The sequence below is a fragment of the Trichosurus vulpecula genome, chromosome 2, assembly GCF_011100635.1.
Source record: "Trichosurus vulpecula isolate mTriVul1 chromosome 2, mTriVul1.pri, whole genome shotgun sequence".
Classification (NCBI taxonomy): Eukaryota; Metazoa; Chordata; class Mammalia; order Diprotodontia; family Phalangeridae; genus Trichosurus; species Trichosurus vulpecula.
The window spans coordinates 234,734,366-234,752,348 of NC_050574.1; the positions used below are offsets into that span (position 1 = coordinate 234,734,366).

The 17,983-nt window shown below is 39.6% G+C and overlaps 1 protein-coding gene across 2 annotated transcripts in view; it reads right to left on the reverse strand.

Annotated features, from left to right (window-relative positions):
- The window catches only part of SESTD1 (SEC14 and spectrin domain containing 1), a 143,460-nt gene extending 126,386 nt beyond the window's left edge, over nucleotides 1-17,074 (reverse strand). The window contains exons 1-2 of one of the 2 annotated variants that reach the window (XM_036746739.1): nucleotides 16,847-17,074; nucleotides 6,337-6,407 (exon numbers count right to left, since the gene is read on the reverse strand). The gene's annotated coding sequence lies outside the window, so the exon portion shown is untranslated. The remainder of the gene's footprint in view (nucleotides 1-6,336; nucleotides 6,408-16,846) is intronic. The other variant, XM_036746740.1, reaches the window with a different exon arrangement.
- Nucleotides 17,075-17,983: the final 909 nt, after the last annotated feature.

Here is a 17,983-nt window from a genome sequence, read left to right on the forward strand (position 1 = left end):
GCTAATTTACCAACATGCTGAAAGCCTGTTGGTCACCTGGTTTTAGCCCGTCTGCCAAGGTGGTTTACCAGGGTGTGGCTACTGCACATACTACAGCTGCTTGGATATATAGGGGAGGGTTGGGTGAAAGGTGAACAAGGTAGATGAGCAAGCCCTCACACCAGAGTTGCTGGTCCTCCCTGAGCACCCCATATGCCCCAAGTCAGAACTAGTACCAATAAGGTAGAGGCTTCAGAAAGGCAAATTTAGACTTGATGTTAGGGAAAAATCTTTCTAAGAATCTTAGAATCATCCAAATGGGCTGCTTCAGGAGGTTGATGAGTTTAGCTTCACTAGAGATGTTTAAGCAAAGCTGGATGATGCCATATCCAGAATGCTGTAGAAGGAATTCTTGTTCAGGTACTGGTTGGAACAGATGGCCTCCAAGGACCCTTCTAACATTCAAAGTCTATAATTCTAAAGATTAAGACCTAAATCCAGGTTTCTGAATTCTAAAGGAAAAATGTGAACCAAAACAAGGCACTACTTTATGAATAATGTATACCTTTGTGAAAAATCCACAAACCTAAGGAGATAAACAGAGGTGTTAACCCTGTGGTAACAGATGAGAGGAGGCTCTACAAAGGCAGAGTTTCATAGCAGTGGTCAAATCAAATTGGAAACATACTACTTTACAGGATCTTCAATATGTTAGGATTTCTGCTTCCTTCCCTGACTTTAGAACTTTTTTTTTCTTTTCTGCTCTTGAATACCAATGTTACTGCATCATTAACATGTACTTCTGAACCCTGAGTTTTCCTCTTACACCTGACCCTTCCTTGTTTGTTAGCTAGTACTACCTGTTCTGATGATGGTACTATTGCTAACTGCTACTGTCCATACTCAGATGTCCTGCCAACATTGCAGTCCATGCTTTGGAGAATTCTCAATTATGGTTTCTGGCCTGGCCTTGGCCCTGGCCTAAGACCTTGCCCCAGCCCTGGAAGTGTCAGAAACACAATAAAGCATCCTTCAGAAGAAAGAAGAAGTGACTACTATTCTGGACCTGAATCTGACTAAAAGAGGTGGTAGGCAAAGTGAAAAGTACAACCTTGGAAGAAACTGACCTTGTCATCTTAAATTTTCTAACAACCAAGGAAGACAATGGCATAGATAATTTGACAAGTGCTCTACAACTTTGGAAGAGAAAATTCTTAAAATTTCAGAAGATTTTGATCATACTGCCCAACCCTCTAAGAAATTGAGTAAAGAAGAAAATTCTAACAGCAAAATCACAGCTAATCCTTTTGAGGGAAAGAAGGAAGAGGCATTTAAAGACAGAGCTCCCAGGGAGTTCTCAAATGTTCTCAAATTTTAAAAAGATATGTACAAAAGAAGGAAGCAAGGGCACATAACTGAGGGCAAATACAAAAGGGCAAATACATTAATAGTGACAGGAGACTGAAACATAGAATGACTTGGGCTTACAAAAAAAATCTGTAGAAAACAAAAAAGCTTTTGTAGTTAGGTTAGGGGCAAGAAAAATAACAAGGAAGCAGAGTCAGAGATTAAGACTGGCAAATTACAACAAGGAACAGTTTAATATTACTTCTGATAAATGCACATTTTTTACCATCAGAAAATTCAACTCACTATATTGTGTGATAAGTTGAATCAAATGTGTTAAAGTCTCAATGCCTTGATTTGGATCTACATCTATAATCTCTTATATTTCTGAGGATCTATGATTCTATGAATGAAATGTACTTAAATACATATGGAAGACATACTCAAGTGTCTAGAAGAACAATATTTTACTGTGATTTATTTACAAATTACTGATCACCATATATCACAATATGCATAAGCTAGCTAGAACATTTGTGAAAAAGAGTAGAATAAAAACCTATGTTTTAGCTAAAAACAAACTAAAAGGGTATTACAATCTGTAATGTTTTAGATTATTACTAGAGTTGTTAAAATATTCTTCGAATGGTTTTTAAAAGCTTTTCTTTCCCCAAATCATCAAATAATATCAAAGTGTGTCAAACGAATTAAAAAAAAAAACATTTTGTACTATTAAACTAAGCATTAAGTCCAAAAAAGGGCCCTTCATCCTGCCTGGGGAGAAAACTGCCTAAGAACCCTGACAACCCTTGCCAGAAAGGCAAGATTTTCCACTGTAACACAATGGAGTCACTCACCATTCCCTTACTCCTGCAAGCACTTTGGTTTTAGGCCAATTTCCCATTGAATCCTTGAGCCATCTATTAGAATAATACATATAAAGACACACACATGTACACAATATTCAAAAAGATCTGTGAATTCATGAGTTTAGATGTTTCATCCAATGATGTCGCTTACAACCCATCCATTCTTGCCCATATTCTGTGATTTTTATAATGTACCATAAGTTTCTTCACCACAGAGGCTTTCTATGTCAATGTTTCCCAAATTTTAAAGACACTGCCAGAACAATCAAGACTCTCTACCTGTTTTTCCACACTCCTTCCACCAGACTAGCCCAACTTCTTTTTTTGCTCATACAATCCTCTGATGACATCCTTTACTCAAAGGAATTCAATGGGTATTTACTAAATGCCTACTATATGCCAACGCTATGCTAAGTGCTAGGGATACAAAACCAAAAATGAACTGTCTGTCCTAAAGAAGCTTAATTCTACTTAGGGAAAGTAACATGCACACAGATAAGCAAATATTATATGCATACATTGTACACACAAACACACATGCATATATATTAAATACTAAGTAATTGGAGGGGGGGGTGAAATACAAATAAATAAAGGGATAAGGAAAGGCCTCATGGAGGAGATAACAACTAAGCAGAACCATAAATGGAGCTAGAGACTACAGGTGGAGCAGAAGAGGAAGGAGCGCATTCTAGCCATAAGGGACACCCACCAAAGTCCTGTCCTATGTTGTAGGGGGCTCATTCCTGCTGTGCTTCCACTCCACTGCCCTCTCTGAATTTCAGTTCTCTAGCAACTGCAGTGTTGCATGAGTCACAGCCATACAATACCCATAAAGACAGGTCTTTGCTTCAGGAAGAAGTCTGGAGTCATTAAAGGAACTATTTAATTTTCAGAAGGCAATCTAATCCACTCTCCTCTTTTTTAATTTCAGCTGTACATTGTTCATTTGTACTATCTGACCAAGCTATACCTACTAACAGACAAACTCTCTACGAACTGTCCATTTAATTGTATGTCATAATCTAAGCAAGTGGTGTCAAACTCAAATAACATTTAGCACAGTGCCTGAAACTATGTAGGCTCTTAAGAAATGTTTGTTGAGTGATTATTGAGTGATAAATAGAAATTTATCCCTACAGATCCACATACTAAATTAGAAAACCACAAGTCAACATTATGCTATGTTATATTCTTTTTTATTTTGTTAAATATTTCCCAATTATATTTTAATCTGGTTCATACTCCAGAGTTTTGCAAGAGTGAGTTTGATACTTCTAATTTAGATAATATACAGTCTTCTTCCATGTGGTTTTTACTGGTGGATGGTTGGGACAAATTCTGATATTTGGGTCTGTAAAGTGCTACAAATCATTAGAAGTAGAAAAATCTTATTGTGATAACTAGAAGCTGGTCATTAATTTTATTTGACTATAATTATATCACTAACTTTCAGGCTAAAAAGTCATTTTGCAAAGAAATAAATTTTATTCAGCATTAACATGTAATTCTCCTACTCTACAATTAATATTCAAAAGAATTTCTATTTGCCCCCTAAAACCAACAGGGTAATATTTCATCATTTGCACTACCAACAATACAGGAAGCTATTCAGATACATAATATCTTTTTGATAAACAAAACATAAAACTATAAATTTTACAACAGTAGAGAAAATCTTTCCAAATGTAAAAGAAATATGGTGATTTAGGATTATGCAATCAGTTAGAGACGTAACTAAAAAGGTCAATTTAGTCCATCCCCCTTCATCTTACCAATAAAAACACTGAGGCTTAGGTTAAGTAACCTGCTCAATACCCTTAAAGGGAGGTTGTAAATAACAGGAAGGAAGTCAAGTCCTGTAATTCTGCCATATTCAATTACAGAATCCCAGTGGCATAAAGAATTTCAATTATCCACTCCTTTGCTTTGCTGTTGAGTCAAAATTAAAACCAAACCATTAAAGACAAGTGATCTAAAGAGATCCTAGGAAAGAAATGACACACTTTTCCCTGTGGCAATTTCACTTTTTAAGGACCATCAAGCACTTCCAATAATGGTATCCCTATTTTTATTCATCTTGACCACTTTATCTGGCTCTCCTCTTATCTGGGTGTTCTTTTGTCTCCTGCACTACTTTCTCTTCTTTCATTGCTTGTTAAACATTAAACTTAAAAGTCAGGACTTAAACCCAAGTCTTCTGAGTCCAAGATTAACATTATGTCATTCCTTTGCTACACTCATGCTTTCTGGAAGTTAATCAATAACAATAGCAACTCAAATTTTTACAGGATTTTGAGATTTATAAATTGATATCCCTGTGATATAGGTAATGCAAATATAACTCAGTTTACAGATGAGGCCACTGAGGCACAGAATAGGCTAAGGGGTTGCTGAGGCTCAAATGAGACAAAGTATGTAAATTACTATATAAGTCAGTTATCATTACTATCATCATCATTTTCCCCTGCAAAAAGCAAAATTCTGTACTATTGAAAACGGCAACACTACCCTTTCATTTCCCCAACAGGCACATAACCCTGAGTTCATCTGGTCTTGCTAATTCTGGATAGTCTAATTTCTCTCTCCCTTTTCCTTCACCCTGTATCCATTTAGACCAAACTCATCACTTTGTTAATAATAACAGTCACTAACATTTTATAGCCTGCATGCCACTGTGTTCTGGTGGATGATGAAATGATTTTCAGGGTCATGAGAAACGTTTATCAGCAGGGACTAGGCAAAATTATAAAGTAAGCAATTAGTCTTTAGCACACTTCTACCTATTTCAGTCATTCTCCCACTTCTGGGTACATCCTACTCCTTTTCCCAAGTCATTTGTGAGGAACAAGGTAACCAAAATCCCCTATAGTACTTCACAAATGCCTGCCTTAGCCAAAGTACTCCAAATTCTTCTTCACTCTTCATTATAAATCTCTACTTCTTTAATAAATTATTTAAATTAGGTAATAGGAAAAAAAAAGTTTCATCAGATTAAATCTAAGTACATTGAGGTATAAGCCCTTAATAGGTTTAAACTTTGCCAGGTTGTACTGTATTTGGATTTTTTAAAACACTGGTTAAAAAAATAGTTCTCCTTAGCTGAAATAATGTAGGAGAGATACTTTTGAACACAGATTGCTTTTCTTGTGTAAGACAATGAAAACAACATAACCCAATTTATTCTCTACTTTGGCTTTCACCACCAGAAAATTTAGAGCTAAATTTATTGCCCAAAGTGGTATAATCTATTCAATTCAACTGCCTGAAAGCATCTACTATTTTCTATTTAATCCCTTATCTTGAAGTATGGTTTAGTCTTTAAATTGCAATAAGTACTTTCAGAAGTAGTAGAGGTTACAAGGAACCTTAAATAAAGGAAAAAAAAGTGAGGCTTTCCTAAGCCTTATTTTAGTTCAGTCTCCCTCACACAGTTTCCACTAAAGCTCCAACCTACATTGCCCCTTGGTGCAGCAATTACTTTTGTGCACAGCACCTATCTGTCCCCAGGTAGAAGAAAAGCCAAAGTTGTGGCAAAATTGTGAAATGTAGAATAAGCACTCAGCTGGTAGTCTAGAAATATGAGAGTCTATGCAACCTCACTGGGTCTCGGTTACTTCATCTGTAGAATGAGGCAGTTAAGAGTAGATAAAGTCTAAAATGCTATAATTCTAGTTTTACACATTTGCTTTTGAAGCCTGCTGATATCCTGCTCTGTTTTCCCTCTTTCCTCTTTACCTTTTCCCATCAGGAGTCCTCTGACTGCTAGCTTTCTACCATCTACAGGATCTCATCATCCTTTATCAATTGAAGCAGAGTGGGGTGACAAAAAGAGGATTGGCTTTGGAGTCAGAAGACCTGGGTTTGCACTTGGTACCAATACTAAATATCTACATGACATGAGGAAAATTTTGTTTCAGCAAAATATGTATGACAGAGTAAGACATTTTATTCCCACCCATAGGGAACTTTCTATTTTCCCAGCTATCTGCATTGTACACCTTTTACCTAATTTGGCAAAAAATTAGGTTTACAAAGACACTATACACCTTGAATAGTTAGTATCACTACATTATACTGATTTTGCAGATTACAAAGCTAAAGCTGAGAGATATGCAATGCTCTGCCCATTGTTACACACCTGCTAAGTGTCCGTGGAACTGAAACCCTCAGACCTTTCCTGGTGCCGAGTCCAACATCCACCACGGTGCTCTGTACAAGGAAAGAGAGAAATGGTAGGGACAATTTCTTTAAAAGCACCACAGACCTTCTCTTTGAGTCTATAAATATACTATGTCTAAAACTAGCCCTTGACAGCAATGCAGCACCATGGACTTGGAAAATACAAGACCTGAGGTTCAAACACACTGGCTCTGTGGCCCTGAGCAAGTCACTGATTGGTCAACAACAGGTCCCAGGTCAAGCCCATTTGGTCATTCTTTGGGTCCTGACTGGCTCAGAATGAATGTAAATGGCAACTGTCTCAGTTTGGGCTAGAAACCCTGAGGGTCTTCCCCTCCCAGATTAATTTTTTTTTTTGACTAGATAAAGAGGCCGTTCTTGGCCTTAATCACTGAATAGGTGTTACCTCAGTCAAACTGAGACCTGTTAAAGACCTAAACTGAAAAAGGCCAAGGTCTCCCACTGCATCCAGGGCCTCCTCCAGTTGTCCAGCTCTATATCTTGCCACTGGACCCAGATGGCTCTGGAGGAGCATCAAGTCCTCTTCGAAAACGAAGGACAAACAATAACAACCCTGCACAAGTCACAACCTTTCAGCCTGAGTTTCTTCATCTATAAAATGAGGATAAAAACAGCACCTACCTCCCAGGGTTGTTGTGAATAGTCAATGAAGTAAAATTTCTAAAGCACTGTGCAAACCTCAAAGCACTATATAAATGCTAAGTATTATTATTATTACATGTAAATTTACTTTTGTCTCTTTTCAGGGACTTGGTCAAAAGAAACGGGGGCATGCTTGCGCTGATCTTCTCCCCTTCTAGCTCCAGTTCCTTAACTCTACCTAATCCCTCCCCCCCAATTTCTGAATCTAAACTAAGGCTTTCAAGGTCAGGGAATCTAGATCCAACCTCACTATCAGCCTCTCCACGGTGTCATTACTTCACACCTAGGGGTTCATTCCAACAGGGTGAGGCTGGGGGCAGAAGGTGGGGAATGCCTGGCACAATGATCTTGGTTTCACTCTTAAAGCAGAGTCAACTGATGGTCTCATGGATAGGCAGTCTTACATCAAGGACCAGAGTTGCTGCTGCCTCAAACCCTCAGGAGGGAGCTCAGGTCTAGACGCAGGGGATAAGGGATGGAAGACAAGGAGCTGTGCATGGAGGAAGGGAGAGGAGGAGAAGGAAGGAAAAGAAAAAGGCTGGGGATTAGACGCAAAAGTGAAGAGGTTGCTGTGGAGCTGTGGGTGAAGCAAAGAGTGAGTAGGAATCAATCAAGGTGCAATCATTAAGTGCTTACCTAGGGGACTGGGGATGAAAGAAAAATGAAATAAACCTTACTCTTACAGGAAGCGAGAAACAACTGCTTGGGGTGTACGCTGCTACGAGGTTAAAGGGGATTTCTATACCCACAACTACACCAGAGATCCCAAAGCTATCTCCCCCTTAGCTTTTTAGGACTTCAGGACTTCCTCACCCTTATATAGAGATTTCCATTCTCTGGCCCCTTGCTAACTCATTTTCTTCCCTTTTGATGAGCTAGCTTCCCTCTAATTGAGCAAGCGCCCACCTACAGTGGCTCTTTGAGGCCTGGGCCACCACTCCATGTCTTTATTTCAGGTCAGCTCTCCACCAGCTCCCATGTAAGCTTCTCCTCCTCCCCACCCCTGCCCCATGCACCCCACACTGGCCAAACACAGTTAACAGCCACAGTAAGAGCTAAGAGAATGAACACCACGAGAATCAATCACTCAGTAAGTGACCCAATCACTTGATCCACCTCAGGACCAACAAGCCACTGGCTGGCTCCACTTGGCTCCTTGTGGGAAGTAAGATCCAGGGACCTCTTTCTTTACATGTATGTCAAAGACAGTCATAGAACAATAGATCTGGAGCTAGATAAGACCTCAAAGAACAACTTTTTATTTTACAAATGAGGAAACAGGGCCCCAGGAGGTTTAATAACATGCCCAAGGTCACACAGGTAATGAAACACGTCATCCTTATCCTGATTAGAGAAAAAGGTGCAGTGTAGTGCAAAATACTTGACTTGGAGTCAGGAGAAAGGGGGCCTTGAATCCTACTCTGGAAACTTAATAGCTAGAGGCTATGGGTGAGTCCTTTAACTTCTCCAAGCATTAAGTCCCTCATTCGAAAAATGGAAATAATGGTCCTTATCTCACAAAATGGTTATAGGGATCAAATAAGATTGTGTACATAAGGCACCATATAAATCTAAGTTATTATCATCAGTTGGTGAAATCACAAAAAAAAACTGTCAGCACTGTGGCTAATTATAGATACTAGAGAACAAACTGAGAAAAGGAAAGTTAAAAAAGCTCAATTTGCTGTGCAAAAGTAATACTAATTACAGCCATTTATGTGAACTGCATTCAGTAGCGCCTAACTGCAACCAAGAACAATGATGATGAAGCATATCTAAGGACCACAAACTTAGAATTTGATTATCTAGTCCAACCACGTAATTTTACAGATAAAGAAACTGAGCTCCAGATAATTTAAGTAACTTTCCTAAAGTCACATAGGTGACCTAAGCATGGTTAGTAGCCTTCTGACTCCACATACACTCCATATACACTTCTAACTCCACTACACTATGGTGACCCTTCATTGAATAGGTAAGTTTAATTTTATTTTAAGTTTTCATTAATTACAGCATGTTCTTTACAGCATACATTTTCTGAGTCTCCAGTATGGTGTTCAGCATGGTTCTGCCAACAACTTTAAAAAATTACACTAACAGTCTTCCAGATTGTAGTGGGCTTTAATTATCAAACTAAGGATTCTGTATTTTATCCAAAAAACAATAGGGAGCCATTGATGATTTTTTATTATGAAGGTGACATGGTCAGATCTGTTTTAAGAATATCAATATGGCAATTGTGTGGATTAATTAAGGGAGAGGACAGAATGGAAGCAGAAAGACCAACCGGGAGGCTATGACAACAGTCCAAATGAGAGGTGAGGAGGCCCTAAACTAGGATGGAAGCCACACAAGCAAAGGGAAAGGAACAGACTAGAGAGATATCAGAGGGAGAATCAATAAAACTTGGCAAAAATGGTGGGTTGAGGGTGGAAAAAAGTCAAGAACAGTTGCAAGGATAGAAACTTGGATGACTAGAAAGATGGTCATGATGTCAATAGATATGGAGAGGTTTAGAGGAAACAGTACAGTTCTGTTTTGGACACGTTGAGTTTAGAATGTCTAGGGAGCAGTTTGTATTTTGCATCTGGAAGTGAGGAAAGAGATTAGGGCTAGATGTACCAAGTCATCTTCACAGAGATAAGAATATCTAGAGAAAAAGGAACGCCCTGAACAAAGTCTTAGGACAGGCACACAGTTAGTGGTCAGGAGGGGGAGGATGTTCCTCTTACTCTCAATGTTCCTTTCAAACTGGCCTACTTGCTGTTTCGCACACACTGACATTCCATCTCCCACATCTGTGCCCTTGGACAGGCCATCCCTCCATGCCTAAAATGCTCTCCTTCCACATCTCCACCTCTTGGAACCTGTACTACCTAGGGAGAAGAGCCATTTCCTACATGTCTTTCTTGATGTTTCCAGTTGGGTATTCTCTAATTCTCAAATATGAAAACAAATGAACAGAAAGCACACAACAAAATGGCTTTTTACTTTGTACATATTTTGTAATTATGTATCAATGTACATCCCTTTTCCCTTCCCCATCAGTAGAAAGTACTTGCCTTGAGGGTAGAAACTGTTTCCTTTTTGCTTTTGGATCCACAGCAACAAGCATATCCTATAGTACATATGGTAGGAGTTCAATAAATGCTTTTCAAATAGTATTCACTGAAGTGAAGGACTTTGCATCCTACATCTGAAATGGGATAACACCTCATCCCGGTTTCCCTGCTTCTCTTGCTCCCCTGGTCTTGTATGGTAAGAGGAAAAGAAAAAGAACATTGCATTTGGCCCTGGGTTCAAATCCAACTCGTGTCAGTTACTACATCTGTGATCTTGAGCAAGTCACTTATCTTCTACTGGCCTCAGTTAACTCATCTGTAAAATGAGCGGGTCGGTCTAGATGGCCTTCCAACTCTAAATCTATGACCCTATTTTATATCTGTTTTCTTAAACACTGTTTTCATCTCATCACAATTCAAGGGCCTACACAATGATTTTCTACTGAATAGTATCAAAGCTATTATTCAAGGCCCACCTCCAATATTTCCCCTCACTTCAGGTTCTCTCTTGTCACCTCAATTTCACCAACATCTTATCTTTTACCCCTAATCTTGAGAGATATAAAGATCATAAATTGGAAGTAGAAAGGACTGAAGAATATGAGCAGAGGCAAGAATGCAAGATTTAGCAGCAAGTCACATGTAGAAAAACTAAGGAGCATAGAGTCAGAGTAGAAGAACCATATTAGGAAGTGAAGACAGATCAGTTTGGAGAGGTAGAAGGGACCAAATAAATGCCAGGCTGAGTTGTTTGGATTAATGTGATGGGCCAAGAGAATCTCTTTAGGTTCATAAGCAGAGAAATATGACTGGAGCAAAACTTGAAGACAATTATTCACACAGCTAGTTGTGACTGAGGAAAAACTAAAACCAAAATATACTGGTAGGGAGGTTGTTACAGTCATTCATAAGGGCCACTATAATATTGTTGGCTCCCAAAACTGAAGGTAATAACTTTGACATAAGGCAACTAGGAGGTGAAGCAGTGACTCAGGTCAAGAAGATCTGAGTTCAAATCTAGCCTCAGACACTTACTAGATATGTGACCCTAAGCAAGTCGCTTAATCCCATTTGCCTCAGTTTCCTCATCTGCAAAACAGGGAGTCAGTCACAACTGAACAACAACTTTGACATGAACTATGTAGGAATATCTAAGCATGGCTCTATAAATAATTGGGATAGAAAGCTAGGAGACTAAAAAAGAATTATAAGTAACACCCAAGTGTTAGGCCTTGGGTAGTAGGAAATTGGCTGATAACATTTATGGTGAATTTCTAGTTAAATAAATTCATTTGGCCACCTTTACCTCACCTTACACTTGTGAAGCTCATTTTTTAAAACCCAAATATAGCGTTTTATAGGTATTTTCATTCAATTTCATTTTATTAGACTTGATTGAATGTTCTAACTGGTCATGATTTTTTGGTATCCTGATTCTGTTATCTAATGTTGTTAGCAATCCATCCCAGCTTGGTGCCATCTACAAATTAGATAAACATGTCACCTATGTCTTTATGGTAAACAACACAAGGCAAAACAAAGACAGATCCCTGGGGGGCTGCATTAGAGATCTCCTTCCAAATTAATATTGAACTATTCATCAATAATTATTCTTTGGGTCCAGCCATTCAACCAGTTCTGAAGCCATCTAATCATACTATCTATTCTCTATATCTTATCTGTACAAAAATGTAAATGTTACCTTCAATGAGACAAATGGCTACTAAGTACCCAACGTTACCAAGGTAATGTGCTAGAGTGGACAGTGAAAAATTATATAGTTCTTGCATTCACCAAGTTTGTAGGCTACTGTTTCAGAAATTGCTGTAGCCAAAAAAATTGTCACACTTAATGACCAACCTTCTGGCGGGGAGCATTTCTGAACCTGGTGAGGCTGGCAGGCAGATGAGAGTCACTGGAAGCCTTTCAAATTCACAACAAGACCCGACAAGGCTTGGGCTCTAATGTTTAACATTTAAAGAATCATCTCCACTATGGCACATGGCATCTATGGACTTAGTCTACACTGTATTAATTTTCAAGCTCTACTATTTAAAAAAAAGTTTCTATTGTTTCAGCTTCTATACACACTATGTGGGTATGCTTTCTAAGTCTCAACCACAGCTTCTTTCAGTAAGACCTATCAAGTTGCTCCACACAGAGATACTAGATAAATGTTAAGGACTAAATTCAACTATTAAAAACTACATAGTATGATACATCTCTCATTATAATTTATCTATCATGAGAATACTAATTCCTACTACATACACACTGAAATCAAAATGAAGCATCAGTAGATACTCTTAAGTCAGGGGTTGGGGCCTACAAAACCCCAAGGGGTCCACAGATAAATTTCAGGGGGCCCATAAACTTGGATGGGGGGAAATTCACATCTTTATTTTCACTAACTTCTAACTAAAATTTAACCTTTCGTGCAATTATTTAAAAACATGATTCTGAGAAGATGTGCAGAGGCTTCACCAAACTGCCAAAGGGGTCCATCATGCAAAAAAGAAAAAAAAGGTTAAGAACCTCTGCTCTAGACTTTATAGACCATGACTCAACAGTAATTTCATTTTTAGGGTTTCACTACTATCTTATGCATATGGCATCAAAAAGCATGGAATCAATATTACTGGACCTTTCATAACAACCAAAATGAAGCTTTATAAAAGAATTGCTGTTACAACTCCTGTCAGACGAGGAATATATGTAAACCCTTGGAGAACATAATCAATAGCTCTTTACTAACCAACTGGCAAAAGAAGGTTCATTTTTTTATGACCCTGCAGGTCCTGCATAAAACAATAAATTGTAATGAAGATTTTTTTCCCCAGGCCTTTACAGGATTCTGCAGACTCTGCAAATGGCTCACTGCAGGAGAACTGTACCTTCCAGCTGTCTACCAATGGTAGACAAAACCTCTGCCAAACCAAACTTGTATTTTATTTTATGGTTACTATCTTCCTCCTTTTTTTTTTTAACCAGGCCATTAGAACAGGCAACCAAAACTGAGGAATAAATCTGTTCAGGCAAAAATCAAAAGAAATTACAATAGAATATTTTTGAACCCCAAATTACTGTACTTGAGGAATGGCAATAGGACACAAAAACAATGTCTTATCAAACTAATATAAAACAAGTAAAGGGAATCAATTAAGTAAACAAGTATCACAGTGCCAGAAACTATATACACAGTACAAATGTCCAGCAGTTATTAGACCCACTCAGATTGAATTAAATCTGGCCTGCAAAACTTAAATTGATCTTTCACATTCACTAACACCCAATGCTTTCTTTCTTGGCCCTTCTTCCTATTTTGCTACATTCTAGACTAACAGGATATAATTATCTGCCCTTAGTCCCTCTCAAGAAGCAGATTCCCCATGATGACATAAAAAAATCAAAAAACACTATATTTGTGTGTATTTGGTTTCTTTTTCCCTCCCAAAATCTGATAACCTTCTGGAGCATCCTGATTTCCTTTAAGCTCTCAACAAATAGGACCATCTTATATTTTCGTAATTGTTTGAAGTAATCAAAAGGCTTTCAAGATGAGGATTTTACTTAATAGATAATGCTGGGACCCTGACTTTTTAAAAATCTATGTACCAGTGCCTCAAAAATCATTCTGTTCTCAGAAGATTACAAGCTCTTTGAGGGCAGTAGGTGTTTTTACTTTTTATGACTGCATTGCCAACATAGAACTCATGTTACATGAGTACCTTGCATAAAATAGGCACTTATTTGGGATTGGATTCTCAATTCTATACTTCATCTATCCACATCTATTCATTACATATTAAATGGAAAGAATATTTTGTCCATGATTATCAAATGAACTATGTTTTTGTTTGAAATAGGGTAACATTTTTAACAGCAGCATTTTTTAAACACTATGTATTTTAATAGGAAAAATCAGGGTTTTCTTTTTTTTCCTCCCTAGAATATGAAAATGCAAAGTTTCATTATGTCAATGAGCAGAAGAAAATGAGGCTTTAAATTTGGGGAAAAGAGACCCAGGCTCTGACCTGTGCCATTCATCTAAATTCTATATGCCTGTTTCTTCATATGTAAAACCTGCCCTGAACTTCTCTTTGGGTTATCATGAAGACTCCTGCACATACTAGATACTTGAAAATTTGTAGATGATAGTAAATACTATAGGACCACAGGACTATATGATTATAGATTTAAAGTTAAAAAAGTTCCTTGGAGGCTATCTAGCCCAACCTCCTCAATTTGCAGATGAGGAAACTTAAACGGAGGCTAAGTATCTTGCTAGAGTCCACACAGCCATTAAAAGTGCCAGAGGCAGCATTTGAACTCAGATCTTCCTAACTCCTATTATAAAAACAAAAGTTAGCATTAATAAAAATAAAACCATTCAGTCTTAAACTAATACTGAAGTAAAAAGTAAAGTGTTTCAAGGTGGGTTTATTTTTTGACTTAAATATTTTTAAAGTCTCCTTGTCAGCTTTAAGTTTCTTTAGGGTCAGCAGAAAAGAGATAAAGAATGTGTTCACCTCAAGGAGTCCCTTAATGTTTGTGAAAGACGAATTAGGAATAGTGAGTGACATTTTAGTGGTTCATCTGAACAGCAGGCATTTAATTATCATACATCTCTGAAATAAGAATAGTTATTTAAAATACCCCAAACTTAAGAACAAAGAACACTGCTTTTGGAGCAGAGTTAGTCTTTCTAGTCCTAAATCCTAGTACTTAATACCAGTGCAGCTTTGGGCAAGCTTAGTTTGTGGAGAGAACACCAGCATTGGAATCAGAAGACTTGGATTCCAATATAGACTCTGCAAGTTTACTATACCCTCTGTGACCCTAGGCTAGTCACCCCACCTCTCTGGGCCTCAGTTCCTTTTTAATTTATAAAATTAGGTCAGAGTTAATATTATCTCTAATGTTCCTTCCAGCAATAAATCATACAAACTCCTCCATATGCCTCCTCTAAGTTCTTCTGACTTTTCTTTCACTTATCCTAAAATGTCTCCCATTACTTCTAGATCCTGGCTGTTAAGTAGACCAAGTTCAAAATATGTCACAACAATTAATTAATCTTCGTCTCTGAGCTTTTACAGGTACTTGTTTTAAGGTTAATTTTAGTCTAAAAAATGACTCAATAAACATGTTTACGACAAAAACACATGCTGCAAAATTATTTCCTGGTATTCTAGGCACGAAAAGAAAATACTGTAATGTTGAGTAACTGTGTAACCATGTGCTTGCCACTTCCTTTGGGATTTTTGTATTTAGTCACAGGGCAAAAACAGTTACCAGCTTTTATCCACTTAAAGGTATTCAGGTTTCCTGGTTCCAGAACAATGAAGTATTTTTTGTAATGGCAACTAGATGTAAGAGTTTTTCTTAGTATGTAGTTTGCCTTTAAAAAAAAAAAGGCTTGTTCAGCTAAAAAATTAATATTCTCAATGTAAATGAAATTCCAGGATGCCAATTTTAAGGTGAGACCTTAGTAGCTGCCACTTAACAATATGATTGGTAACATGAAAGAAAAACTAAAAAAGTAAGTGACCTGTCAAATTCAAACCATAGTCAGAGTAGCTAGAAAGCATTTCAACCTCATGGAGATTGTGCAGGGGGAAAACAAAAAGGATACCAAAGCACCAATACCATTGTGACTTAAATGGGACCAGCCTTAAACAGGACCAATAAACCTTCACAATAGGAAGCTAAAGGAAAATAATTAATATCTCCTAAAACATATATAATATATATCCTAAAATATTTTAGGTGTATTTAATTTCACTGTATGTCTATAAATGTATATAGACAGATAGAAATACATAATATATATAGACAGATGTAAATATATAGATACATCCTAAAATACTTTGGGTATATGCAATTTCTCTCTCTTTGTAAATGGATATATATATATGCATATAGACAGATACAGAGATATGTGCATTTTTCTGTCCATATCCATATGTATGATATGGATATGTAGATAAAAATATGGATATAGACAGATTTAGATATATAGATTTACAATACATATATACACATCCTAAAATACTTTGAGTATATGCAATACGTTGCATATACCCAAAGTATTTTAGGATATCTACATCCATCCATCTAGCTAGCTAGCTATCTCCGACTTTGGCTCTCAAATCTGTCTTTTAAAAAAAAACACACCCAAACCCTGCTCCTCCCGCAGGATACCACCATCTTCTTCCCTTTTGTGGCTCTTCCAAAGCCTAAAGGACCTTCACATGGTGCAGGCCCGGGGAGTAAGTGAGGGGGCTCCAGCTGGTGCCCGGTACAAACCCCCACCCCCGGGCAGGTCCAATAAATGGTAACACAAAGGAAAAGCAAAGCCCCGGGGCTGGGATGGGAGGGAAATCGCCGCGGATCCCGACCCGAGAAAAGGAGGGAGGGGGCGCCAACGTACAGACCTGTTACTCCCCCTTCCCCCGCCTTCGGATTGGAAATTTTAAACTGTCTTTTCCCCCAAAAGCCTCCTTTCCGGCCCTTTCCGTTTGAAAACGGGGCGCGCTGGGACGCACGGGGATCCGGTCTGAGAAGGGGGCTGCCCAGTGCTTTGTCTGCGGCCGGGGCCGGGCCGGTCCTCCCAGGCTGCTCCTCCGCTTCCCCACGGAGGCGACCCCCGGCCCCGGCCCCGGCGGCGCGTCCTGATCCCCTCCGGAGCGGGCCTCGGGGCCTGCACGCGCCGGGGCCGGGGCCGGGCGGAGGGCGTACACTCACCTGGGCGGCTCCGGTGGCTGGCGGCTGCGGAGCGCTGCACTGAAGGACGCGGGGAAGGGAGGGAGGGAGGCGGGCGGGCCCGGGCGGGCGGCGGCGGCTCCAGTCACTCCCGGCAATCGCTGTCCCAGCCCCTCCGTGCGTCAGGCAGGGGGCGGCGGCGGCGGCCCAGTGACCCACTTCACACCCCTCCCGCGCGCCCTCCCCTCCCCCTCCGCGGCACGCGAACGCGCGCACCCCCCCCCCCAACCCTGGGCCCTGCACTCCACCACCCCACCCCACCCCACCCCCGCACTACGCCCGAGACCCGAACCTGAACTCTGCGGTGCGCGAAGCACCCGGCCCCTCCCCCTTCCTTCTGTGTGGCCCCTGAGATAACGGGGAGGAGCAACCTGGGTTGGGGTGCCCAAAGGATTTGGGACCTTGACGATGCCGGGGCCATCTCTGCCCCCACACCCTACAAACTACCACGAATTCTAGTTCTTCCTCTCTCCCCCACCTACTACCCCACTCCCCACCCCATGACTTTGTGTGGGGACCTTGGACAAGTCACCTCAGGTTCCTCATCTGTAAAAAAGAATGGGGAGGGGGCCTCCAAGGTCCTTCCATCTCTAAATCTGGTAGAGGCTACCTCTTCTTCTTAAGTCCTTGGATTGTGGCCACTTGTCAAGTCCCCACTGCCAGGTGCATGGGGCGTCAGGGTCTTCTGAACACGGTAGACACTAAGCGCCTGAGCTTCCGTGGGTTAAGACCGAGTAGCCTGTGAGGGAAATAGCTCTGATGAATGGGATTGTTAGGGCTGGGAAAAAAAAAAAAAAAAAAAAAAAGGCTTCTTCGACCCCTTCATTTCACAGATGAGGAAACTGAGGCCCAAAGAGGGAAAGTGATTGGTCTTAGAGAATTTAAGGGAAAGGAATGCGGATGAGAGAGTCTTGATTTCAGTACTTCGTTTTCTCTTCTGGGGGTATAGCCAAATCCTATGCCACCAAATATGATGGAATTCTCTTTTATACACTGGAAAATCTATTGTAACTCCAGGAGGGCAGGGACAACCTATCTTGCCCAGCTCCTAACCCAGTGCTCATGGAACTGTTAATCATTTTGCATATGAATTGTTGAATACCCCAGTATCCCACTACC